General features: G+C 38.3%; 1 protein-coding gene across 1 annotated transcript in view; it reads left to right on the top strand.

Moving 5' to 3' along the window:
• The window catches only part of LOC128741232 (uncharacterized), a 98,845-nt gene that overhangs the window by 27,294 nt on the left and 44,855 nt on the right, over positions 1–26,696 (top strand). The gene's annotated exons all lie outside the window — the stretch shown is intronic.

The raw sequence follows: 26,696 nt of genomic DNA, 5'->3' as shown, positions 1-26,696 counted from the left end.
GTGGTCGAATGGTAGACCTTCTGAAGAAGCATCATCGCTGTTTGATCATGTAGGAGGCGCATAAAAGGATCATCCTTTCAGTTTTCTGCGATTTCAGATCTGGCTGGTTTGGGTTTAGCTAAAAGTGAACGGTCCTACTCTAGGTTTCAATAGCAGACAAATCTGCCGTTCTAGAGCTTCATGATGGTTTCGGAAACTGGGCAAATTGAATGGCCAATTATGAAAAAAAACCTTCAACGAATGACGACAAGTGACGCGAAAAATTTACCACTCAATCAATGTTGTTATGTGCGTTGCAGCCGGACTCCGCTCATTTTGATTTAGCAATGATATGCATAAAGTCTTGTTTAACGTTTCGATGATCAATCATGTGAACAGTTTTGTTTTTATTTCGAAAAATAAGAAACTTAATTACCTTGGTGGACAGCCTGACCTAGATTTGCTAGGTTTGATATGAAATAAAGTTATTGTAGAAATGTCATCAAATTCCCACTGCATATATTTTAAAAAGCTAAAAAGTCAAGTCACGTGATTTAAAGGCAAGTGCTGACTATGGAATTAATAGCATTTCAAAACATGAAATCGAAATGTTTTTTAATCCTCTTTTAGGCTACGAAAGGTGAGATCGGAAAAAGTTAGCCCAAAATTATGTTTTCGACTCTTGGCCGAATTTACCATCCATTTCAAGTCAATCCCTTTCGTAACAAACCCAACGTATAGAGTTTAAGACCAACAGCGATTTGCAGTCTTGCGCCAACATGTGCTAGTACTGTCTGTCACTGACTAATCCCTTCTTTGCTCTGTGAAGTGCATAAAGGCGGACAAAAGACTTTTACTTTCATCGTCACCTTCATCATCATCATCATCATCATCATCATCATAATCATTATCATCAACATGTTTGTAACGCCTGTCAGCAGTCCGTGGAACAAAGCTAAGAAACGTCCAAACACTTCAATTATAACGACCCGCGGCCCCACGGTACATACCTTTCTCCAGCTTTTGATAGCTTTCGATGGCTGCTGCCGACGGACGACGAAGGCAAATTCGTTTGAACGACTCTTCCGCCCTTTGTCAATGCTGGCTGACTGGGAAAATTATCACAGTATACCATTAAGTTAGTTCCCGGTCGGATTTTATTCGCGAACTGATAATGAAGTAACATACTTGTTAATTTTTAATTTACTGCACAGTAGCTGTAAAATTTGATATCACATCTCACAACCAAATCTTCATAGAAAAAGCCAGCGATTATCAGGTGTTGAAACTATGCATACCAATCTGGGAAGTTACATATCGAGTATTAAAATCAAACAAATGAACAACAGAATTGAAAAGTTTCATGCAATACAACTGACGCCGGTCGTTAAGGAGGATAAATCGTTAAAATGCGAATCAAATATTTTCACAATCACAATGAAATGAATTACGGAAATGATTTTTCCAACTTTCATTGTGATTCCTCAGATTGTATTCGCTTTGGCATTATTACTGGACCATTGTCTTGAAAGGGATTGAAGGGCCGACTACTAAACCTTGTGCAACAAGAGCACCGCGCTCCAGATCCAGTTTCGAAAAGGATTATGCACGTCAATCACCTCTATGTCCTCAATTCCATTCGAAGCACATTAAAATCGTGATTGCTGGTTTATTTTCAAAATTCAGCGAATAAATCGATGTGTTTTCTCATTATCGTAATGCAATCGCACTCATAACAGACAACGGACACAAACAAACAGCGGGGCACCCTACCTTTCAGAGGAATGTTTTAGCCTGGAAAATAGAGTAATCGTAGGATGGTGAATCTATTATTACCGATCACAAAAGTGCCGGCCGATTGCGTTGAAAACTTCGGACTTTAGTGCGCACTTGGATTTAAAATCAAAGTTGAAATTGGACTAGAAATTAGAGATGAAATTTGACTTGAAATCGGAACTTGAATTTTTACTAAATTGGACTTGAAGTTTTATTTCAAATTGAATTGAAAACTGGACTTGAATTGGAATTGGACTTATATTTGTAGTAATTCCTTGCAGTCTGAATTACTTGGAATTACTTTTGCTTGGAATTAGACATGAAATCGGAGTTAAAAGCAAATTTAACGTTGTTATTTGAAATTAGACTTAAACATTTTCCTTGCAAATAGAATTAAATTAGACATGAAATTGTAATTTAAATTGGATTTAAAAATAAATTTGAAATTGGATTTAAAATTACGCTTGTAATTGAACTTAAAACTCGAAATGAAATTAAACACAAATTGGATTTAAATCGACCTTGAGATTAGACTTGGAATTACGTACGAAATTTAACTTGAAATTGGAGTTCAAATTGAACTTGAAATCACAGTTTGGATTTGACTTGAAATTAAACTTTAAATTAGAATTAAACTAGATTTGTAATTGAGCTTAAAATCGGACATGTTGCAATTGGACTTGAATTTGGACAAGAACCTAATATTAGGACATCAAATTTTACTAGAAAATATAAATGACATTTTTAGTCCCTTTTACTCTTTACTGTTCTTTTTTTCCAGTCCTGTTTTCTACTTTTACGTTCTTATTTTCTTCTTTTCTTTGCCACTTTCTTGGTTTTTGGTAGCTCTCCTTTTTTCGGTTTTACCTTTTTTCTGCCGTTTTTCGTTTTTTCCGTTTCATTTTTCTTCGTTGATTATTTAACCTGGACATTGTTCATATTTTCAGTCCTGTTTTACCTCTTGTTTTTTACATATTTTTTGTATTTTTCTTTCAACGATTTCCATTCAAGACTTCTTTTTTTTCGTTGCCGGTTTTCGTCTTTTTCAATCTCTTTTTATCTCTTTTCCTTCTTGTTTTCAGAGTTTGTCCGCTCCTTTTTGATTCTTTTAGATGCTGCGTTTTTTATTTTTTTCTATCATGTTTATTCTGTTTAGGCTCCCTTTTATCCAGTTGCTTTTTCTTTTCCTTTTCCTTTTAACATTTTTCGTTTGGTCCATTCACTCTGATTTTCTTTTTGACTTTTTCTATTCAATATTCTCAGTTCACATTCCCATTTTTTCCGTCTTTCTTCTTTTAGATCCCGTTTTTCGTTATCTTCGTTTATAACTTTTCTTTTATCGCTCTTGCTGTATTACCTGTTTTATTTTCTATTTCTGTCCCATCTTCACTCTATTTGTCTCGTTTTCCTTTTTTCTGCTTACTGTTTTCTCTTTCTCTTCTCATCCTGTCTCGTTTTTCGCCCTTTTCAGTCCTCATGTTCCTCTTATTTTTCTTTTTTCTGCACTGTTTCTCGTCTTTTTCATACGTTTTTGCTCTTTTTCTGCCCCGTTTTTTGTTGTTTCTCCCATTGATTACTATTTCCTATTTTTTCTTCTTCCTTTTATTATGTCGTGCTTCTCCTTCATTTCTACCTCGTGTTGTCTTTTTCGCTCCCTGTTCTCCTTTGCCCTTGTTACCTGGTTTTTGCTTCATTTTTCCTGTTTTTCTTTTCGTCTTTTTCTGTCCCATCCCATTTTTGTTTCTCATTCTTATTTTGCTCTATCTGTCTCTCTTCTCATTTCAAACGGGTTATGACCTCTTTTTCCCGTTCTTCTCGTTTCCTCTATTGCACTATTCTTCTTTGGGAATATCAAGAAAACTAATCCAATTTAATCCTACTATATATATATTCATTCTTGACAGATACGTATTTCGCCTACGACTTGTAGGCTTCCTCGGTGTCTGTTTTCGAACACAGTATAAAACCGCAAGAACGGTTTGACAAGTAACCGCGATAAGATCATTACTGATTGGTGCACCATTTTGTATTGCTACGCCACACTCATGGTAAGTTTATAAGAGACGTAGTGCAGCCAACAAGTTTTAACGTGGTAATATAAGCAACCATAATAAATTTGCTTTATTAACAGTTTTATTGTGGTTTCCTAGCTAGCTATTAGTGTGTTTAGTTTCGTAACCTCTTGGTACCAGAGGTAATGATTAATACCGCAATAAAACCTTTATAAAATTTAAGTAAAACCAGGTGACATCAGAATTGTTACTTGGGTTTCCTCCCATTCAGTCACATTCTGTTTTTTGCGTTTTATTCCATATTATTCCGTATTTTTGTCTCTCGTGATAATTTTTTCCTTTTATATTTCTCCTTTTCTATTCTAGTTTCTTAATTTTCCTGCTCCCGTATTTTCACCTTTCCCTTTTCTTCTTTTCTATGTCGATTTTCTCCTTATTTTGATCCTTCGTTTCTTCGTTTTCTTTATCGTTTTTCCTTTTTTTTCTCATTTTGCTACTTTTCCACTCTTGAATCATTTTAGGTTCTGTTTTCCCTCTCATTTTGTATGTTCGTATGATGGAAGAGGTTGAAAGTTGACCAACCTAAGACAAATTGTTTTTGAACTGATTCTATTATTTCTTCTTGCGTGGTTGAAGAAGGTGACCATGCAATGCTGCAGTATTCCAGTATCGTCTTTACACAGACAATATATAGTGTTTTGATAGTGTATAGATCCTACAAATTATTGTAGCAAAAGCGTTTAATAAAACCTAGCATGTTATTTGCCATGTGTATTATCTTAATTATATAAGAGGCTTATGTCTGTACTGAAAACCAGGTCTCTGACAGGAGGCTTATCGGTAACTAAAAACAAGTCCCTGACAGGACGTCATGTTTTCGCAGCAATGGGTTATATTTTCAGTCACCTCACTGGTCGACTGCTGGACTGCTCGATTGCTCAACTGGTTGACTAGACTGTTCGACTCAACTGGTCGATTAGACTGCTCGATTTGAATGCTCGACTGGACTACTTAACTGAACTGCTCGATTGAACTGTTCGATTCAACTGCTCGACTCAACTGCTTGATTGGACAGATCGACTGGACTGCTTGACTGAGCAGCTCGAGTGGACTACTCGACTTAACACTACTTGACTCAACCCGATTGCTCGATTCAACTCCTCGACTAGACTACTCGATTTGATTGCTCGACTCAACTGACAGCTTGTTTCAACAGCTCGACTAGACTGCTCGATTTAGCCACTCAACCCGACTGCTCGACCCAACTTAACTTGACTTGACCTAACTGTTTGATTCGACAGCTTGACTTAACTACTCGATTCAACTGCTCGACTGGGCTACTCGACTGAACTGCTCGATCTAACTGCTCGACTGAACCGCTTGACACGACTGCTCGACTGGACTGCTTGACTAAACTGTTACCTTCGAGTGCTCGACTCAACTGCTCGACTAGACTACTCGATTCAACTGCTTGACTGGGCTACTCGGCTTAACTGCTCGATTAAGCGCGACTGTACTGCTCGATTAAACTGCTCGACTCAACCGCTTGACTTCTGTTTGATTCGACAGCTCAACTTAACTGCTCGATTCAACTGTTAGACTGGACTACTCGGCTCAACTGGTCGACTGGACTACTCGACTCAACTGCTCGACTGGACTACTCGACTCAACTGCTCGACTCGACTGCTCGATTCAATTGATCGACTCGACTGCTCGACTCAGCTGCTCAACTGGACTACTCGACTCAACTGCTCAAATAAACTGTTCGACTGGGCTACTCGACTCAACTGCTCGACTCAAGTGCCCGACTGAACTGCTCGCACGAACTGCTCGACTCAATTGTTCGACTTAACCGATAGACCCGACTGCTTGACTAAACCATTCGATTCGACTGCTCGACTCAAGTGCTCGACTAGACTGCTCGATTCATCTGCTCGAATGGACTGCTCGATTAAACTGTTCAACTTGACTGCTCAACTCGACAACTCGATTCAACTGCTCGACTTGATTATTCTACTCAACTGCTCGACCGGACTGCTTGACTGAACAGCTTGATTTTACTACTCGATTAGACTGCTTGATTTGACTGCTCGATTTGACTGTTCGACTCGACTGCTCGACCCAAATGCTTGACTCGATTGCTTGATTCGACTGCTCGATCCACCTGCTCAACTCGATTGCTTGTCGCGATATCATATGGTCGGTGTTAAATCAGACCGGATCAAGTCGCAAAATTTTAAAAAATGAGTTCATGATACCATACGATCCAGAATTTCCTAAGCAACATTTTACTCTAATCAGACTACATAAATGTTGCAAACAGCCAGATGTTTTTGTTGAGTTAAATAAAATGCAATACGACCATAACAAAAATTGTTTCAGTTTCCGACTATGACTCTTTTATGTACAATATCTTAGAGCTGTGTTATGCAATATAAGAACTCAAAGAACTAATACAAAGATTAAACATCTTCGCAAACACTGGCCAATGGAATGTATCCGCAGTTTTTTGAATTCTGAACAGACATTTATATTTTCCGGATCGTAAGATTCGGGCTCAACTAGTTGTGTTATAGTGGTCGATGAAAGTTAGTTTTGAGCCTTAGATAATTCCTAAGTCCTTCACCTTTTCAAATTTTTATGCTGTTTGATTTTCTTATCTTATTCAGATTTTGGGTGTGATTCTTTTTCTACTGAATGATAGGGAGTTGCATCTTTTACATTATGCTGGAAAACATTGATATCTTGTTCAGTTTCTATTTTCGAAAAGAAAGTTAATGTCGTCGACATACACTTTAAGTTCCTTGAGAACGAGGAAAATGTCGTTTAGATCCAAAGTAAAATGAAGAAATCCCAAATGAGAACCTTGAAAGACACGAAAAGTATTGAATTGGATTCGAGTTCTTTCCGTTATATTCAATCATTTGTTAGCGATTAATTAAATGCGATTCAAGCCATTTCAGGAGCCCCCGCTCAATTCCAATATTTTGCAATTTTAAATGCAACATTCTGCAGAATGCGAGAGAATATGTCAATCCACGGTAATTACGTGCGTCATATTTCCGACCCGATTCAAAGGTAGGCACTAGAAATGAGCAATTCCCTATTTTTGGGAAGATTCCTGCTTTCAGTGACAACTTAAAAAGCCTAAACAAAAGAGCAGTGAGATGTATTGCAAGATTTTTTTATGAAAATTTGAAGGATTCCGTCAGGCCTGCAAACCCAAGCAGCAGTGTGAGTTTTATTGTACTCTTATGGTGGTCTTCATGACCAATTTTGGTCTTAAATGCCATCATAAGAGTATAATAAAACCCAATTTGTTGCTTGAAAAATATCCTGAGCATGAAGTTGGTTAATACCAATATCCACTGAAGATTCCAGATAATATGCAAAATAATCACGATCGCGATTTTCTTCAGAAAACGTTGTATAGATTTTTTGAAAAAAATTTGCAAAAAGATTACAAATCTTTTCCGAGCTATCCCCAACATTTTCATCAAGATTCATTACGAAATTTTTACCTTTAAGCTTAGTTTTCAAGTAATTAACGAAGTTTTTAGGATTGGACTTAACTTCAAGTTCAATGGCTTTTCGTTGGATTGTAGTATTTCGGAATTGTCTCACTACATTACGCTACCGTATATGTAATATTTTTGTATAGGCTGTATCTTGCGCTGCTGACTATCTAGAAAGTTGCAGTCTTCGTGAAAGTTGTTCAAATGACTGCCACCTTCAAGATGGCAAGAAAAATAGTACAGAACTGACTCAACGGACGGCGCTAGTGTATTTGTGATTTTATTTGTATTTACCATAACTCATGATTTTGGCAATGCACGAAAAACCGGATTTTTGCGTTGCGGAATTTGTGTACCACCCCTTGCCTCTTTATCATCAAAAGGCGTCATTACTTCCAAAAATTCTGATTGGGAATTCAGGCGGGATTGTGAAATTTGTCACTTATTCATGATATTCCGGAGTGCGCATAATAATAACAAATTTGGCTTAGAATAAAGTTTCACAGTCAAATGGTAAGTTTCGGTGTCATTTACTACTTTCCTCACCGACCATTTGAGTTACACACATTTCCTTCCTGCTCATGCTGCACCGAAAAAAAGGTGTGAATCAATCAATTGATTAACACAATCATTTTTGAACTTTTCTCCTCTCGCTCGATGCGTTGATGTTGATCCAATTTCCGATAAACGCAGACAAAAGAATTGTGTGTCTTGTTCCCAGACATACCTATACCAGTCTGTCCGTTTGATGTTGCTCGGTGCGTTTCGATTTCCAATGTCGATGATGTTTCATCTTAGAATTGCTATGGTAAACAATCCATCACCGTCAGCTTTCTCACCGGCTGAACGCAGCACCAATGAACAGCACTTTCGGCTCGCTGGATTCTCTTCCTGCTAGAAAAAAAATGAAAACCGGTACTAATCACATGAAAATAATGAATGCTTACCGAATGTTTACAGAAAGTCAAGGTAACTTACACTCACATGTGAATTTAGTATTTAAATGTCATCAACTTTGGATTTAACAATGAAGTAAGATGTCAGCAGCAATACAGAAGTTTGCATGTATTTTCACGTGGAAGGAGTCTATGAGTGTATATTGATTTTATTTGAGTGCGCTTTGAAGTGTTAATTTGACCTTCAAATCTTGTCGGGTTTTACTGCTTCCTAAATTTTATTTTTGTTACTATTGGACTATATTTTCTATCAATGTTTTTGTCTCAAGAAATAAGGCAAAAGCGAGACCAATTGTTGATTTTATATTTATCAAACACATCTTTTCAGAATCTTGAAAACATGATGAAGTACATCGATTTAAAGCTCTTCGAACAATCTCGTATTTTAATGATGTAAGGCATGATTCATGAAATAGCTTGCTGTCCAGCTGAGTTAAACTTCATTAAATTAAATCTTGCATAATGTTGCGACGAAGACCGTCACCGTCAAGTAGGTTGGTCTCACCCTGTCCATTACTGCCATAATCTTCAAACTTCAGATATTCAGAGCAGCGATCCAGTGCCATCACGTGACCGGACGGACCACACCGGACTTGATTCGGTTTCGTTTAGGACCAAAATTTTCCCACTCACAAGTAGGCATTCCCGCTAATGCGGATCTGGCTTCGGATTTTTTGTTTTCGTTTTGGGACACAAAAAGTTATTCATTTCTGAGAACCCCTAACGAGAGGTATTTCGTCAAGTACTCGGCACACTCAGTCATGTACACCACATAATCGTAAGAGGCTCTCCGGTTTCGGCTCCACTCCGCTGTAATCGTTGTCGTAAGGTAAAAATGCAAAGACGTGCTTCTCAAGTGCTACATGCTTGTCTCCCGGACTGGCACCAGAGCACCAGCTCTGGTCGTTCAGCCAGCCGGTGGGTGTGTCGGTCGGACGGTCGGTCGGATGGTCCCGGGTTGGGGTCTCCTCGAATGCGTCTGCTTCGATGCTCCATTTTGCATGGTCGGTGAGCTTGTAGGTTATTATCGAGACACTAACTAGTGTTGCCCGCTGCTGGCGGTACGATCCGTCACGACACGATAAAAAGGGCTGATGAAATTTTGCTGACTAATTATAAAGATTGTCTTCGCGCGATCCCATCTCTCGGTGGGTCCTCTACGTCGCCGCTTCGAAGGGTCTCGGTTTTCCGAGAATAATGAAACACGAGAAAATAGTCGAGATTGGTAATTGCTACCTTCGTACCTATTTGATCTATGGCTAGATAATGGATAATGTGTTGGTTGTTGGTTTCTTTGACAAGCCGAAGAACGAGTTTAGTACCGTGGTTAGAGAGCAATTAATGGTGCCGTTTGTTCGTTACGTTAAGGACGCTTGAATGTCACCATCTGCATATGCATAAAAGATAATTACTTTACTACACATCTATTAACAAATGTGGCTATTGCGATAAATTCTTTTTTAGTTATTGTGCTAAATTATGCATTTATTTTCTTGTACAAAATCACAAAAAATAAACATCTGCGAATGATAAAAAATACGTACCATAAAATAAAGTTCATTCGCATTTACTTTCATTTTCACTGTACTACTTCATCTCAATTTTACATTCCTTGAGTTTCATTGCCCTTAGTTGCCCTTTGCAAATGGTCACATTCATCCAAGCCACACCAGAAACTCTTTTTGTTTCATCCGATATTATTAGTTATAGTTATTTCTGGTTGCGGAATTTCGTAGCCTCAATCAGCAACTCATCCAGTGATCAGGAAACATTAATCATTCATGAGCACTCATTGATCTTTTCATCATTTAAAGAGTGTCGTAAAGTTTTACATCTCGTACGCATGTGAATTCGTATCATTACGCATGCCTATCAATCCTGAAAGCAACTTCAATAACGATGAAACTTTGTTCAATGCAGGAATCAACATTTCTAAACATGAACAATACGAGCTTATGAGCAAATGCTTATGACTTATTTCGACCAGAAATTATTCATTGAACCAACGATTAAACTTACAAACTACAATCAATCTATTAGGACAGTTCACGACCGCTTGTTTTATAACCGAATGCATTTCGATCCTAGTTATAATTGCAGATCATTGCTTATACCATTGCTTAAGCATGTAAAAGAAATATCAAAGTATGCAATACGTGAAAACTGTGTTAATTTCCGGGCAAAGTTGTTAAATTTTAAGCGTTAATTGGAAGAATCGCGTTACTTTGCACCCTTTTGTATTTCTGTTGAGTTCTCGAAATCACCTGCCTAATCAACAGCTAAGTCCATATAAACGTATAGGACTATCTGTTGGTTATTGGGTTGAATGGTTTCACCAATTCTACGCTTACGGACGCGTAAACAAGTTGACCTAATAGTTACAGTATTCATTTCAGGCCATTATATCGGGTCGAAGAGCCATAAAAATCGTTGTCAGTATTTGACAGTCCTCCTTTGAAACCACACAACGGACGATTCGTAATAGTTAGCAATTAGAATTTTTTTTATGCTAGAGTCTTGCAATTGAGATTTACTCTATTCCAGTGAAATGGTTTGATTACGGGTTTTCTCTTCTTTTCATTCTTTGTTTTAAACTTTTATCGACTTTTATCGACTTTTATTTACTCTGACCACTTTCACAGTACATCTTTATGGGGCAGTAAGCGTGATACCTAATTTCAACCTCTATGCCGTTGCTTCGACAATATCGAAACTAATAAATGAAGCTGGTTTACTTTTCCATTCGCTTCATACATGACGCAACTGCAATTTCATTCATTCATCATTGATGAGTTGTTGAACAGAACCTTTCAAGTAAGCTTTAATCGAAGCTGGTTATTGCCTCACATGACGGCGATTGAAAGACAAGCACGGTTTATCGATTTTGGTTAGATTATATAATACGAACATGCGTTACATTATAAGAAATATTGTTCAATTTTAATCCATTTTTATTCAATGATCGTAGCATTTAAAACTGACCATAATGTTCAATTGAAATTCTCTGTACTGATGCTACTACCAGTAAGAGCAAAGTTGAGCACAATAACAGCCTATTATATACCTATAGAAGTCCGACTTAGACAGCTCGCCATTAGCAGTAATACTTCAAACGGCTGTACACCTTTAATATATTGATATGAAGTTTAGAAACACTAAAAATGCGATATTTTCGAATCTGTGTAGCTTGCTAATCATTCCTTCAACCGAATCAATTCCCAAGGATGAAACAGAGATAATTATGCAATATTTTATAAAAAAAACTGGAACATCGTTGTTTCGAAGAAATTCTGTCACCTTACATTTCATACCGCTTGATGCACATTTTCTTTAATTCCAGTCTTGGCCAGTCGGTTTCATGAATTCTTTTTGCTCCTTCCGTCTTTCTGAGCAATGTCACTTGTGATTGCTCCCATCATCTTGAGCTTTCGCTGTTGGGCTGTATTATGGATACACTGTTCTGTGAATCACATACTGCTTATAGCTAAGATAGAATGTATGGACGAAGCATTGAGCTTTGTGAACTACTTGAAAACGTACTTAGTCAATCGCTGCCTCTCAGTAAAAGTAGATAACGCAGCTTCTAGTAACTTTTGCCATTAATCTGGCGTCCCACAGGGAATTAATTTTGGATCCCTGCTATTTTCCTTATTTTTCAACGACATGTGCACTGTACTTCTTCGAGAATGCAGATTGCCCTACACTGATGGTCTTAAAATTTACGTACTGGTCAAATTGTTTAAAGATTGCCGTAACTTGCAAATACTCATAGATATCTTTGCAGACTGGTGTGGAAGGAATGAATTAGTTGGAATTATCACATCGGCAACCAGCCCTTGCAAAGTGAAGTATCTAAATACGAGCTCCAGTTTTCTGCAGCACTGCTCCTATGTTATATGTCGGATGATCTCCTTAGAGTTGAGCTACGCAGGGTCGGGCCATCGCAATTATTCAGTTTTAGTAGCCCCCCAGCAAACCACAAATCGTATAATAATGTGTGAAAATCATCTTAAATATCGCTAAACAAACCCGAAATCGTACACAAAGCTTAATAAAGTGAACCCTAGTTTACATTTATTCGTACAAAATGATAGTAACTGATTCACATACGATTTTCGACTCAGAATTGTATAGCATTATGGAACTAATCATGTTGAGTCGAATTTCATCGTATACAAATACTTATGAATGTGAATTGTTTTCATATAATTTGCAGTACGTATATCGCCTCCAAAACAGTACGCATTTGCTGGTTTCGTGCATCGAATGTGATTTTTCTAGATATATACATCAGTACATATATCATATTTGTTACTTTGATATGCGTACGAAAATGTTTGCTGGGCCCTGTTAGCAATGGACAAACATTGTAAAATATATCTCCATAATTGCTAACTTTCCATAATATTGTGACTTTTGGCAGTAGCTAAAACTATGCAAAAAAATATCATTGGAATTTGTTGATTCTTTTCGTTGAAAATGACGTTTGTGTGACGTGTGACGTTTCTGCCTACTGTTTTCCTTCGGCCATCATCAGACGTAATAACGCGTCAATTCTGCATCATCACTCACAATCGATTATTAATGATGCAGAATTGACGCGTTATTACGTCTGATGATGGCCGAAGGAAAACAGTAGGCAGAAACGTCACATCAAACCAATAGTTTTTTGATTTTCACCGAAAAGAATCAACAAGTTCTAATGATATTAGTGTCACGGTGATCTAAATAAGTAAATAAACTTTGCAAAAAAGTTTTCCTGGTGCAATGAACTCGTCTACAAATGGAATGGTCCCAGCCAAGTTCATAACGATTTAAGGTTAAAATTCAATTTTAACTTTGAGGCCGATTTCAATTCTAGGCTCAAGTCTACGGGGGTTGGGCACGTGGCCCGCTTTCTCTTCGAAATCGTCATGGTACATCCTGAAATTCCTGATTTTTTTTTCTAATCGGCTGGTATCTCGGAAAAATTACATTATTCATTTATTTATTTCGTCAAGCAAAAGTAGACTACATACAATATTACTTAATATTATACATTGATTGCTTACATACTTTATACATTATTTCTATTGGTGAGTCGTGTTTTAAGCTGTTTTCTGGACATGGTGATGTCAATACTTTCACAATGCTGATTGTAGAAATGCATCATGCGATTGACGGGACTATTCTTTGCGTAGCTAAAGCGTTTTATAAGGCCCAGCATGCTATTTGCTTTAATGATAGTTGTATTATAATGTTCAGTAAATGGTAATTTCGAGTCTAAAATTACACCTAGATCCCTCACGACTTTACATTTTCCTATGCGCTAGTTTCCTAAAAATTTGTCTGTTGAATATGTTTGTTTTTTCCTACTGAATTCAATTGAATAACATTTTTTGACGTTTAGTTGGAGCAAGCTTTTATTGCACCATGTGTAGAATACATTGCTTTCATTCTGGAATGTTTCGAAGTTTTCCGTATTAGTTATTTCCAGCTTTAGCTTTATGTCGTTTGCGTATACAATAACACGTATTGAATTAAGAAGGAAGGATAGGTCATCTACGTACAGGATGAAGAGAAGAGGGCCCTGATGAGAACCTTGTGGAACTCCAGAAGTGACTTGTATTGGTTTGGAGAAGTTGTTTTGAAAGCGAACTATTTGTTTCCGTCTTGTGAGATACGATAGTAACCATTTCAAAAGTGTTTCTTCTATTCCATATTTTTCCAATTTAAAGATTAGTAAAGGTATGTCAATTTTGTGACACGCTTTGATGAAGTCAGTGTAAAGAGCTTGGTTACCATTGTCCATTACATTCAGAGTGAATGTTACAAATTCCAAAAGATTTGAGGTAGTTGAACGGCCTTTCTAAAAACCACTGAGTTGTTGAGTTGTAATTTGGTATTTTACTTGCAAGAAAATTTTATTATTTACAATTGATTCAAATAGTTTCGGAATACATGAGGTAATGGCAATTCCACGATAATTACGTATGTCAGCTTTGGTACCAGATTTGAAAATTGGTACCAAGTAAGAAGATTTCCAGACTTCTGGAAAAATTCCTGGTTTCAGCGACATATTGAACAGTTGTTGTAGCGGAGCAGTTAATTCTTCTGCCAGGTTTTTCAATAACACAGGAGTAATTTTGTCTGGTCCGGATCCTTTGGATGCGTCCAGGTTCTTTAGTGCAGTGTAAATTTCATGTTCAGATATGTGGTCTACAGATGCATTTTTTAAGTGTTCACCAAAATAGGAGAAATAGTCGCGGTCGCGGTTTGTTTGTACAAATGTAATGTATACTTCTTCAAGAAAAATTGCAAAAAGATTTCAAATTTCGGTATTATTTTGTCTTATTCGCGTGTCGAGACGCATTGTAGATGAAAAGTTGGTGCTCCTTAATTTCGTTAATTTGCATGAAAGTATAGCCGCTATCCTTCGGTTACTTGATTTTTTCAGGCCAAAACATAAAGCTAAATGTAGAGCTGAACATCATCGGGGAATATATGACAATAACGCATCACAGATTTTGGATCGTTAATATACATTGAGAAAACAAAGGTCCAAGAATAGATCCTTGAGGGACTCCGCTCACAATATCAATACGATTCAACAGATATAACTTGAGTTCTATTTGATATAATTGTATAAGTTGAGTATAAGTTTTATGGTTTTATTAGCGAAGCAAACCTAGGTGCTATATTCCGTTATCAAAACTTGATCTTCTGTTTTTATACGACAGACTTCGCAGCCAGCTGTTAGAGTGCAGGACAATTGCAGGGCAAGTTGCTACGATCCTAGTGACTCCAACAGCCTCTCCCAGTCGAGATTCGAACATACGACGACTGGCTTATTAGGCCAGCGTTTTATCTCGGAACCAACTGGGAGGGACACACAATAATTTATCTGAACAATGTTCTTAATAAATAGATTAGCGTCAAATTCATTAATATTAGTTCTCTTCAGTTTCTTCACAAATTTCTGTGCAGTTTCATTAAAATCGCAAATTTCATCAGTCAATTCAAAAGTCCTAATGCAGGCGGTAATGAGTTCTTGATAACCACACAACGTACGATGATAGTTGGTTTGTAACAGGCCGGTAGAGCAAAGGGCACGTTGTGAAGCACGGAAATTTATGCGAGACAAAAGCGTCGGTGAGTCAATGTCACCATTCATCAGTTTCACAATAAAAATAGCCTGATGCAGTTTCCGACGGCGCAGGAGCATATCGATACCCAGTAGACGGTAACGGTCTGGATACGGTGGTAGGTTAACAGGATCGCGCCAAGAAAGCTCATGTAGCACAAGTCGGACAAATCTTTTCTGGATACGTTCAATCCGCAAATTTCAAGACAGCTGGTAAGGGCATCAAACCAAATTGCAGTTTTCCAGAATTGGACGAACCAAAGAGCAATAAAGAGCTTTCAGGCAGTGTGGATCCTCAAAGTCACGGGAAATTTTTGAGATAAAACCAAGTTGACGTGCGGCTTTCGATATCAGAGTGACGTGGTGTAAGTGAAAAGTGAGCTTAGAGTCAAGAACAACACCGAGATCAGTTACAGATACGACTCTCTTTAGCTTCAGTACGTCCACATGATAGTCAAACAACAACGTCAAACAACAGTTTCTCCGACACCAGCCAACGAAATCATTTATCAAAGTTTGCAGACGACGACAATCTTCCCTGTTTCAAACTTCTAAATACAATTTTAGATCATCAGCGTATACCAATTTGCAGTCAGATGGTAGTAACAGTGTGACGTCGTTGAAGAACAGCATGAATAACAAGGGACCCATGTTACTTCCTTGCGGCACTCCCGAATTATCGGTAAACTGCGAAGATATACATGCACCGACTTTAACGCGTAAGATTCTTCCACGTAGATATGAATTAACTATTCAGCGAATCGGCAAGAAGCTCCAAGTCGCGAAATTTTACGCAGAAGTATACCGTGATCGATACGATCGAAGGTAGTTTTTAGATCAGTGTAAATCACATCAATTTGTTCTTTTTGTTCCATTTTCGAGATACACGATGAAGTAAACTCCAGTAAATTGGTACATATAGAGCGACTCGGTACGAATCCATATTGGGAAGTAGAGATGTAGTTCTTCGTCCGGGAAATAATGACGCCGCTAATTATAATCTGAAATAGTTTAGAGCCAGCCGAAAGGCTAATGATGCCACGGTAATTTCTGACGTTCAAATGTAGCACCTAGGCTTTGCTTGGGTGTCTAGGATTAAAAATGTTAATGAGTTGATTTTCCCAAACAAATTCATACAAATTTCAAACAAATTTTGCGCACATGGAGCCGACTATGGAAAAAGACAAGCACTGAAAAACGATCATATTTCCCAACCTCAACCCATGCTTAACGGGAAACTAGCAGTCATTAACTTTTCATCGGAGAGCCCAATTTCAGAAGCAATTTTTGGGCGCAACAGCGGGGTTCTGTTTATAGAAATGTATTCACTGCATTCTTCTGGTCAATCTAATCAGAGCGAATATATTTTTATGAACAAAATTTTTGTTTCAAACAAAAAAACTGCTTTTGAAACTTGCAGAATCGATGACGACTAACTTCACCTTAAGGCGCTGCTTTTGCAGCATTTCTTTTACCTCATCTCGTTTCCTTAACCCTCAAATAGGCAACATCATAAATACGATGTGATCAAGCTAAAGACTATTTTTTCAATTTCTCTGTTTCGTTTTATATATCTAATGCTCTCTCCAGTTATGTTTTCATTTCAGATCTATTACATAATTGAAGTCAAGCATTTAAATCACTTGTAGTAAATTTTTGAGGTCAAACGTAAAAAGGGATATATTCGCGCAATAATTTATTTCGTAATTTTTCAGAACACTTGTTTTTGCAAGATGATAACTCTTGGGCGCATGATCATAATGTTGTGGTAAAAATATCAAGAAATCTGTACACACATTTTTCATATGAACATGTCACATTTCATATGAACACATTTTTCATACTGTCAATTCAAAATTCGCTTCGTATGCATGTATCTCTAAAAGCTTAGGCTGTCTATAGATCTTTTGTGTTTACATACATGTTTAAATCACTTAAACATTATAAAAAAGGTGTTGATAAATAAATTAAATGACGCTTACAGATATATACACACTCTAGAAAATAAAATAAAATTATTTTGCACGCAGTACGTTCTTGTCAATTTTACCGATGTATTCACCGAGGTTTCTTTTGAAATGGAAGTTATGAGCAAATGTCGCAAGGAAGGACCATGAGCCGCGCCGACATTCCCTTACATATGGGTTCCAAGGGCTTCTGAGCCAGGTCAGTAACTTTGGAAACTTAATCAAACTTCTTCAGCATTTTGCAGCAGAAAATCAAAGCTGGAAAATTTTAGCAGGATACGGTACTGACTGACAGCGCAAAATAATACTCAATTATTGAATCCCTATTCTACAACAGAATGATTAATAGCGGTTTATCTAGTGCCCATTTCCTGTTGGACGCTCACAGAGTTTAATCCTCCTTTCTCGTAGGCGGAGGGAAGCGTAGGTTGAACGTTATCCCGTAGAATTGCATTAGCACTGTTGATCGTATTGTCAACCAGACAGTGCGTAGGAATGTAAGAATCATTTATTTTCTCTTATCAGTTGATCAGCCGGAACTGTGTAATTACGCTGGAAATCCGATAAATTAATGATTAATAGATTCGAACCTCTAGTTGGCGTCGAGGCACAATTATAGTCTAAGAAGTCAGTCGTCACATGTTCGAATGTCAATCGACAGCAGCTATTAGTGTCAGTCCACTGTGAACTGTCACTTCTCACGTGCGTACATTAGCATGGCATTATATTAGAATTAGATGCAAAGCAGTGTATCAGAAACTTGACGTGCTCACTTCAGTGGAATGATTTTAAGATTGATGAACAGTTTGCTCGTTTCGTATTATTCTGAGGCATAAATGCGAAAGCACTAGGCCCATTATAGTCAGACATAATTCCAATTAAAATCAATCAAGTAAACGATTTTTATTATATTTTCCACATCATTTAACTAGAAAAATTACCCGTCCATTCCAATTTCTTCTAGTGAAGAGCAAAGCTCTACCAGACGATGGTCTCAGTTTTCACACAATTAACCACCTAAACAACCGCACAATCCGACCTTTTTTCCTCCGTTGCACAATCACAGTCACTCGACTAATCTAGCCTTTCTCGACGGTCACACCCAATGATTTCAATCTGCAAACTGACCTGACTCACCACAACTCGCCAGTCCATACGCCTTCAAACGCCTCGAAAACCCGTCCGATGGACGGATGGACGAACAGCCGGACGACGGTATGTGCTTACCGGTTAATCATAACGTTAGTTCTATGATACCGGCTCTTACCACGGGACTCTTACTTAATAAATATCATCATTTCCATCGCGTCATCCCCATGGGAAAGAAACCGGCAAAAGAAGCTCGTCATTCCAGCCCGGTCCGGCCCGGAGGTGGCTGTAGATATTCGGAACCCAAGCAGCACGAGACACTGGCACTGTCAGTGTCGAAGCTGTGGTACGTGGGCAAAGTACGGAAAAAATCAACTCAACCACAAGCAGAGCTCTCGAGAGAATCCTCTTCTGGCCGAAAACGTTCGTCCACTGACGGACGACCGACGACGGCTCGACGATGCGGTTGATTATCCAATTGACTAGCCGGTAATGAAGTCAGTTAATTCGGTTGAAAGTGAAATTATTACCGCACCGCACAAGTAAACGCTGGACAGTCTAAGCCCCGGTCAACGCCTGGAGGCTGCTGGGATGTTGTGTGTCGGTCGAGCGCAAGAGGTTGGTCCGTCTAAGAATGTACTTGAAGTGTTTACATCTAACTATTTATGAGTGTCGTAGGAATGATTCGGAACACGCAGTCTGTGACTGGGTTAAAGCGGACGGAACCATGCAAGGTTCGGTTAGGGTTGACTAAGGCGAAAGAAATCGAAAACGGAAAAAATTCCGAGAGAAATAGTGCAGACAAGACAGAAAAAGAAAGGACCCTATCAACTTCAGCTAGGGGCTCTGTGGTACGGTCGGTGGTATCGGGTGAATTGTGGGAATGTGATAGAGCGCACGTTTTTTCCTTCTACGTGAATGAGATTAACATAACGAGATGTGGGTCGAGAGAAGTACCTATATTTCTCAAGGTTTTTGTCGAGTGATGCGGAAAATAAGATTGCGTCATATTGAAAGGTCATTGTATGTGGTTAGTGTTTCGTGATCTTGAGCTTGTTATTCAACAACCGTTGTTGTAGTCAATTGCTTTGCGGAACTAATCATATTTCTAGAAGCATTGCCCAATTGTCCTTCTTACTAAAGATATATTTGTTTTCTTTTACTTTCAGGTGAGATATTTCTACATAATTCTTCTCGATGGTCAGAAACATTACCTGGTTTTTGAAGCCAAAGCCAACTTCAAAATATTTACAATGAGTTGGTTTCACCAACTCATTATAAATTCACCACAGCTGAACCATAGTAGTAATCATCCAAATTACCGTAGCAGAAACGAGTGAATGTAGGCAGGTACGATGTAATTATTATAATAGTTTCTTAAATTTCCCTTTGACTTCAAGAAGCAAGCAAATTAAATTGCAAATAGTCTCGCATGCCGGTAAGCTGTTTATGAAAAAATCGTCTTGAGCCATCTCACACAAAAATTTATTGTAAATCAACCAATAAGCAAACCTTGATTAAAACGAACGCTCTTTTAAAACGTTCCATCTCAAGGGTGCAGTAAATTCAATTTAAAACTAAAACATTTCCGCGCCTGTAAAAAGGTCAAATCAGGAAACATTAAATCCAGTAAACCCCAAATGGGGTCTTGAAGCGAGGTGATTTTCTATACAACAAAGGTGCCCTTTTTGGAGAACAACAAAAAAACCTCATCACCGCGCCCCAGTTCCGTGTAACATCCTGACCCAATGCCCGGCCCGGACCATCATCGCCATCGTCGTCGTCGTCGTCGATTCAATTGCTCCCATTCGATTGATACTGGAAGTTTTTTTTTTCTCTTCTGTTATTTACTGCTTTCGATGATGATCGACCACCACCAGACCGACCGACCCACCGTACCGTCAGAAAAGACCGAACACCGCCAGCCAGCTGGACCACTAATGAAGGCCTAATGAGCTTCGGAGCTTCGGAGTAGTAGCATCGGGCGGCGGCCGGCAGCCGGCGTGGCGGTGATTGACGATTCATTAGGTCATTTGTGAGTGGAGCGTCGGACAGAAGTCGTCACGATTACAGGTTCGTCACGTTCCGGTGTGCTACCAGCGGCGCACCGGACTGAAGGCACCGGCACCGGCTTCGCTTCGCGGTCACTTCAACTGTATCCATTTATGGTCAATTAATTTGAAAAATTGAATCGTTTGTGAGTGAAATGCAGGTGATGGATTGGTATTTTTCGAATTAAGAATAACCATAACTGTAATTTATGGTGTGGTTTTTGAAGTTTCATAATTAAGTTTGGTTAAATTATATGCAAAAGTGAACTAATGAAGTACAGTAATGTTCCGATTTTGTCAGCTCCCGATTTTGTCCACTCTCGACTTCATCAGCTTTTCATCCCAATTTTGTCAGCTTATACATTGTGTTTGACTTTTGTGCTTTTAAACATAATTTATAAAACTTTCAGCCTGCTTGAAACTATTTTGATTCTCTGGGGAGAGTTTTTGAATAAAATGATGCCTTTTTGCGAGTAATTCGGGGTCAAAATTAGGGTATTTTTAATAGTAAAAGTTCTGTAGTTCCTAAACAAGCAAAGATAGATGTATACTATATTCAGCAACGTTGTGTATTTTTACTATTTGTACTACTTTGTATAACATAAAAAAGTCATATAACAACTATAAAAACAGCTAAAATAGAAAAACTGATTTTAACGATTTTTTATTTATGAGAAATAGGATTTTTCAATCTTCGGTGAAGCGATAGAAGGTTACTGTCTTCAGCAAAATTTATTTAGTAATATGCTGTAAAACTTCGCAGAACACATTAATGTGTTAAATTGAAACTAAAGAAAAATAAATTTTTTATTTCATTTTTAGGGGGATTAGTCAAAATTTGAATCCCGCCTGACAATAATCTTTTAATTTTAAGAAAGTCTTCCAAAGGTTCCATTAACCTAAAACCACGTTTTCCCGCTCAAAGCTAATGGGCACCAAAAAAGGTTCTGGACCAGCGTGCTGTTCCCGGTTCATTGATCTTTCGGATGACCAATTGAGGGTTAAAATTTAATTTTTAGTAGAAGTCATCGATATTGTAAGGTCTTAAGTCTTGACATTTGAAAAAAAATTTCGAAAAGAAAATTTCCCGATTTTGTCAGTTTCTCCATTTTGTCAGCCCAAAATTCAACATGGGGCTGACAAAATCGGAACATTACTGTATTTGATGAGCGAAAAAGTCATTTAGGAACATAGAAAAGTTATGAAAAATGGGTTATTTCGAGGATTTGGGAGGAGGAAAAGCTACCGGAGGAATGGATGGAAGGAGTGGTTTGTCCCATCTACAAAAAGGGTGATCGGGCTAGACTGCTGCAACTATCACGGTATTACGCTGGTAAACGCCGCCTACAAGGTACTCTTCTAGATCTTGTTACGCCGGTTGGCACCGATAGCACAAGGTTTCGTAGGGAATTATCAGGCGGGTTTCATAGGGGCTCGCGAAACTGCGGACCAAATTTTTACTATCCGACAGATCTTGCAGAAATGTCGGGAGTACAACGTGCCCACGCATCACATCTTTATTGATTTCAAAGCAGTATACGACACAGTCGATCGAGACAAGCTATGGCAGCTAATGCACGAATACGGTTTTCCGGACAAACTGACGCGGTTGATCAGAGCTACATTGGATTGAGTGATGTGTTTTGTACGCATCTCTGGGACACTCTCGAGTCCTTTCGAGATGCAGCGAGGGTTGAGACAAGGTGACGGTTTATCCTGCATGCTGTTCAATATCGCTCTTGAGCGGACATCGAAATGAGATGCACGATTTTTACTAAGGATAGACCACTTTTAGGCTTTGCAGATGACTTCGATATCATAGCCAGGAACTTTGCGACGGCGGAGGTAATCTACGCCAGACTGAAAACGGAGTCTAGGAGAATTGGGCTAAAAATAAATGCGTCGAAGACGAAATACATGAAAGGAAGAGGCTCAAAGGAAACAAATGCGCCTCTCCCACAGACAGTAACCATTGATGACGACGAGCTAGAAGTGGTAGAGGAGTTCGTGTATTTGGGATCGCTGGTGACCGAGGACAACAACACTAGTAAGGAGATCCAGCGGCGCATCCCAGCGGGAAATCGGACCTACTTTTCCCTTCGTAAAACGCTACGATCATGAAGCATATGCCGCCGCACGAAGCTAACAATGTACAAACCCCTTATTAGACCGGTAGTACTTTATGGATTTGAAGCCGTGACGCTGCTCACGGAGGACATACGCGCCCAGCGGAAAGTGCTGCGGACGATATTTGGCGGAGTACAAACTGAAAGCGGAGAGTGGCGGAGGCGTATGAATCACGAGCTACAGACATTACTTGGGGAGACTCCCATCGTACATCTAGCAAAAGTTAGCAGGCTACGGTGGGCCGGACACGTCGTAAGGATGCCGGACGACAGTGCGACGAAAATAGTCCTCTTCAACAACCCCACTGGCACCAGGAACAGGGAGGCCCAACGTGCACGATGGCTCGACCAGATCGAAAGCAATTTGCGACTTCTGAGACGACTAGGAAATTGGTGATGAGTGGCCCAAGACCGAGATGAATGGAGACGAGTGCTTGAAACGAGTCAGCCCGGCTCTGTGCTGAAGAAGAAGAAGATATGCCAGAAATGCAGTTCACATTAATCTTTGATCTAATGATCTGATATAGTCTTACGTCACCCATTCGCACAACCCTTGGGGCTGTACACCTTGTAGGTTTTTGTTTTTTTTTTTGAAGAAAACTACTGTGTGACACTATCTTGTCATCATACCTTGGAGTCATTCTATGCAAAGCGAACGAAAAAAGATCAACCAACCTTCTTGGAATTGATCAAGAGCAAAGCGACATCTTTCGGAAGCATGTAGTTCCCACGCAATGTAAAGGTCACTGGCCACTGGATTTATTGACATTAAATTTTATAAAGAAGACTAGAAGTGGATTTGTTTTGTCGACTGTAGAATTTAATATTCTCGTTTTAATTGGCTGTCAGTCTATTGATAGTCGAACAGATTTTGTAATCTTTCCAACGTTTCAACTGTTTATTTCAGTCTTCTTCAGGGATTGCTACAATGTGTTACATATTAGGTCTGTCGTAAAATGTTTTTAAGTTATACGTACAATACTGTCTGCTCTTTGTCAAGTATCTGTGTCTCGTAGAAATTACTTGTCGTTAAAATTGTTTTTGTCGCACATCTGTTATTTTGTCTAATTAACTGGATCATTGCACCTGTTTTTCCTGTATGTACACTGACGGTCTTACGTCCACTAACTGTATTGTATGTTTTATGTTTAACTGATCTAGTCTAACTGATATGGGTGTGGGTGTTGGTATGTTTTAGGCTGGCTAACAATCCTGCATATGTATGGTTAAGGCCATCTACATCATTTCGTTTGTTGATAGAATTGCTAGTGTTTGAAATGTGGCACATTTCTAGTATCGGTAGTGTGGATTTTTTGAAGCTGCGATCGATAATTTTGGTGTTGGTCAGATCGAATCGATGATTCTGATCTATGCAGTGGGCTATTAGAGCTGTTTTTTCTCTGAGAGAAATAATCTGGTGGTCGTTTACTGAGAGGCCGTCGTGCAACAGTTTTTCCAGCTGATTGACAGTGGTTTGATGTCCAGAGAGTCTCGTTTTTAAGTGGTTAGTGGTCATACCAATATACACTGAATCACAACTTTGACACTTAGTGCTGTATATTACGTTGTGTTGTTGTAGCGGTGGGACGATATCTTTTACTGGAGGGAGAAAGGCTCTTACATTGTTGGTAGTGGTGTATGCTAGCTTTACGTTGTCAAATTCTCTTTTGAGAATCTTGGCAATCCGAGGCGACAGGTCGGCTATGTGTGGGATGGATCTGTAGATCGGTTCAGCTGGTAGATCTGTGAATGGGTTCCTCTCTGACGGTTGTATAGGCTTCGGTGTCGTGTGCGAAGTGGGGTTGCTCGATGCTGGGGTGTTTGTTTGGTGATCGGTTAGTTGGCTGGTTGCTGGTGGCTGTCCTGCGGTGAGTGTATTGTTTTGATTTGTATATCGAGTCCAACATCTGTTGATCAGTTTGGCTGGATAGTCGTTGCGTTGGAGGTGTGTTCGTATGATGGAGTATTTCTCGGCTTTGGTATGTGCTGTGGACAATCTATCGACGCGTGTAATGAAATTGATAGCGGTGTTCATTTTTTGGTTGAGGAGATGTGCGACAAAAACAATTTTAACGACAAGTAATTTCTACGAGACACAGATACTTGACAAAGAGCAGACAGTATTGTACGTATAACTTAAAAACATTTTACGACAGACCTAATATGTAACACATTGTAGCAATCCCTGAAGAAGACTGAAATAAACAGTTGAAACGTTGGAAAGATTACAAAATCTGTTCGACTATCAATAGACTGACAGCCAATTAAAACGAGAAGACTAGAAGGGTGCCCCAGTTAGGACCCACCCGTGAACTTCAAATTGTACTAAAAATTGAACTTCGAACTGGCCTTGGACTCAAAATAAAATTGTTGGAATTGTGTTTACATTCATACATGGAATTGAAGTTGACGTTGACCATTACAAATATTTAAAAAAGTTTTTGTCCCTCCGGTGTAGGGCCAATGAAGGGGGGGGGGAGGGTGGTGCGAAAAAAAACAAAGAGAATTTTTTAACCGAACAAAAAAATATGGATTTTAGGCATTTTTACTTAAAGTTTAAGCGTGAAAATCTAATTTATTCTTGCTTTTAATAAATACGTTGTTATTTTCCATGCAAAAATCAACGAACAAAAAGACAAAAACGAAAGAAAATCTTTTTTGCCGAGTTTTGAAAATTCCACTGTTTGAATTTCTATTTATTCCATTTCTATTTCGTGCCAGAAGCGTTAACTCAACTCGTACACTCATTCATTTTTCAAGTTTTTCAGGCTATAGAGCCCACAGACAATTGATTTTATAAAAAAAAATTTTCCTGCAATTAATTTTTTTGGGACAACTAGGGTTGAACTATTTACTTGAACCCAAAGAAACAAATAAAGAGTAGGAAAATATCTAATCGACCTATTTTTGCACAAAGCTTAGATGTTACATATATCAAAATTACAGCCGTGTAAACATAACAAGTCGCGCTTTCAACTTTCAACCAGTAACTTTGTACGGTTGGTAACTTTGTCCCTGAAAATGAAACTTGAAATTGTAATAATTTTAATTTTTGAAATTAGACTTGGGACTTTATTTTAAACTGAAATCAAATTCGACATGAAATTGGACTTAAAATGGGACATAAAATTAGACTTGAAATTGACATAAAATTGTACTTGAAATTTGATTGAAGTTTGGGTTAGGAATAGGACATGAAATTGGACTTGAACTGGGAGATTGGACTTGGAATTTTGCTAGAAATCAAAACTAAATTTGAGCTTACAGTCGGACACTAAATATGACTTCAACTGGACTTGAAATGCGCCGAAAATAAGATTTGAACATAATTTTGGCTTGAAACTTAGTTAAAATTGGGACTAATAATTAAGCTTAAAATCAGACCAAAATTGGTTTAAATTTGATTTGAAATTAGGCTTGAAATTAGACATGAGATTGGACCTTAATTGGGCTCCTGAAGCTTGAAAATAAACCTCAGATCGGGTTGAAATTGCTTAATATTGGAATTTTAGTTTGAACTTGAAATTGGACTTAAAATGGGACACTAAATTGCACTTAAAGCAGACATAAAATTGAACATAAAATTTCATTGGAAATTAGACTTAGAATAGGACATGCAATTACACCTCAATTCGACTTGAAATTGCACTTAAAAATTAACTTGAAATCCGATTTGTGACCGGAGACTGTCGTGGAATCATATTAGGCTTGTACTCGGGACAGTTATTTTAATTTAAACTTGACTCAAAATTAGACTTCAAATGAGATTAAAATTTCACTTGAAATTGGATTTGAGATCAGAGATGAGAGTGAAATTGAATTAGACTCAAATTGGGACATTAGGTCGGATAGGACTTCAAAGTACACTTGAAATTATACTAAAAATTTACCCTAAAAAGGAACAATAAATTAGAATAGAAATTTGACTTGAAAATAAATCTCAGAAGGGTTTGAACTATATGGAATGGAACATCAAACTAAGCATAAGCATAAGCATAGGATACCGTCCGTGTGCTGCTACTCCGTGTTTGACCAGGAGCGATGAAAATTGCAAAATTATTGGTGAAAAAAGTATACTTGGGACAGCACGTTATTCCTCATT

The sequence above is a fragment of the Sabethes cyaneus genome, chromosome 3, assembly GCF_943734655.1.
Source record: "Sabethes cyaneus chromosome 3, idSabCyanKW18_F2, whole genome shotgun sequence".
NCBI classification, from domain to species: domain Eukaryota; kingdom Metazoa; phylum Arthropoda; class Insecta; order Diptera; family Culicidae; genus Sabethes; species Sabethes cyaneus.
Note: the sequence above shows the minus strand (reverse complement) of the source record. Positions and strands in the feature narration are given on the sequence as shown.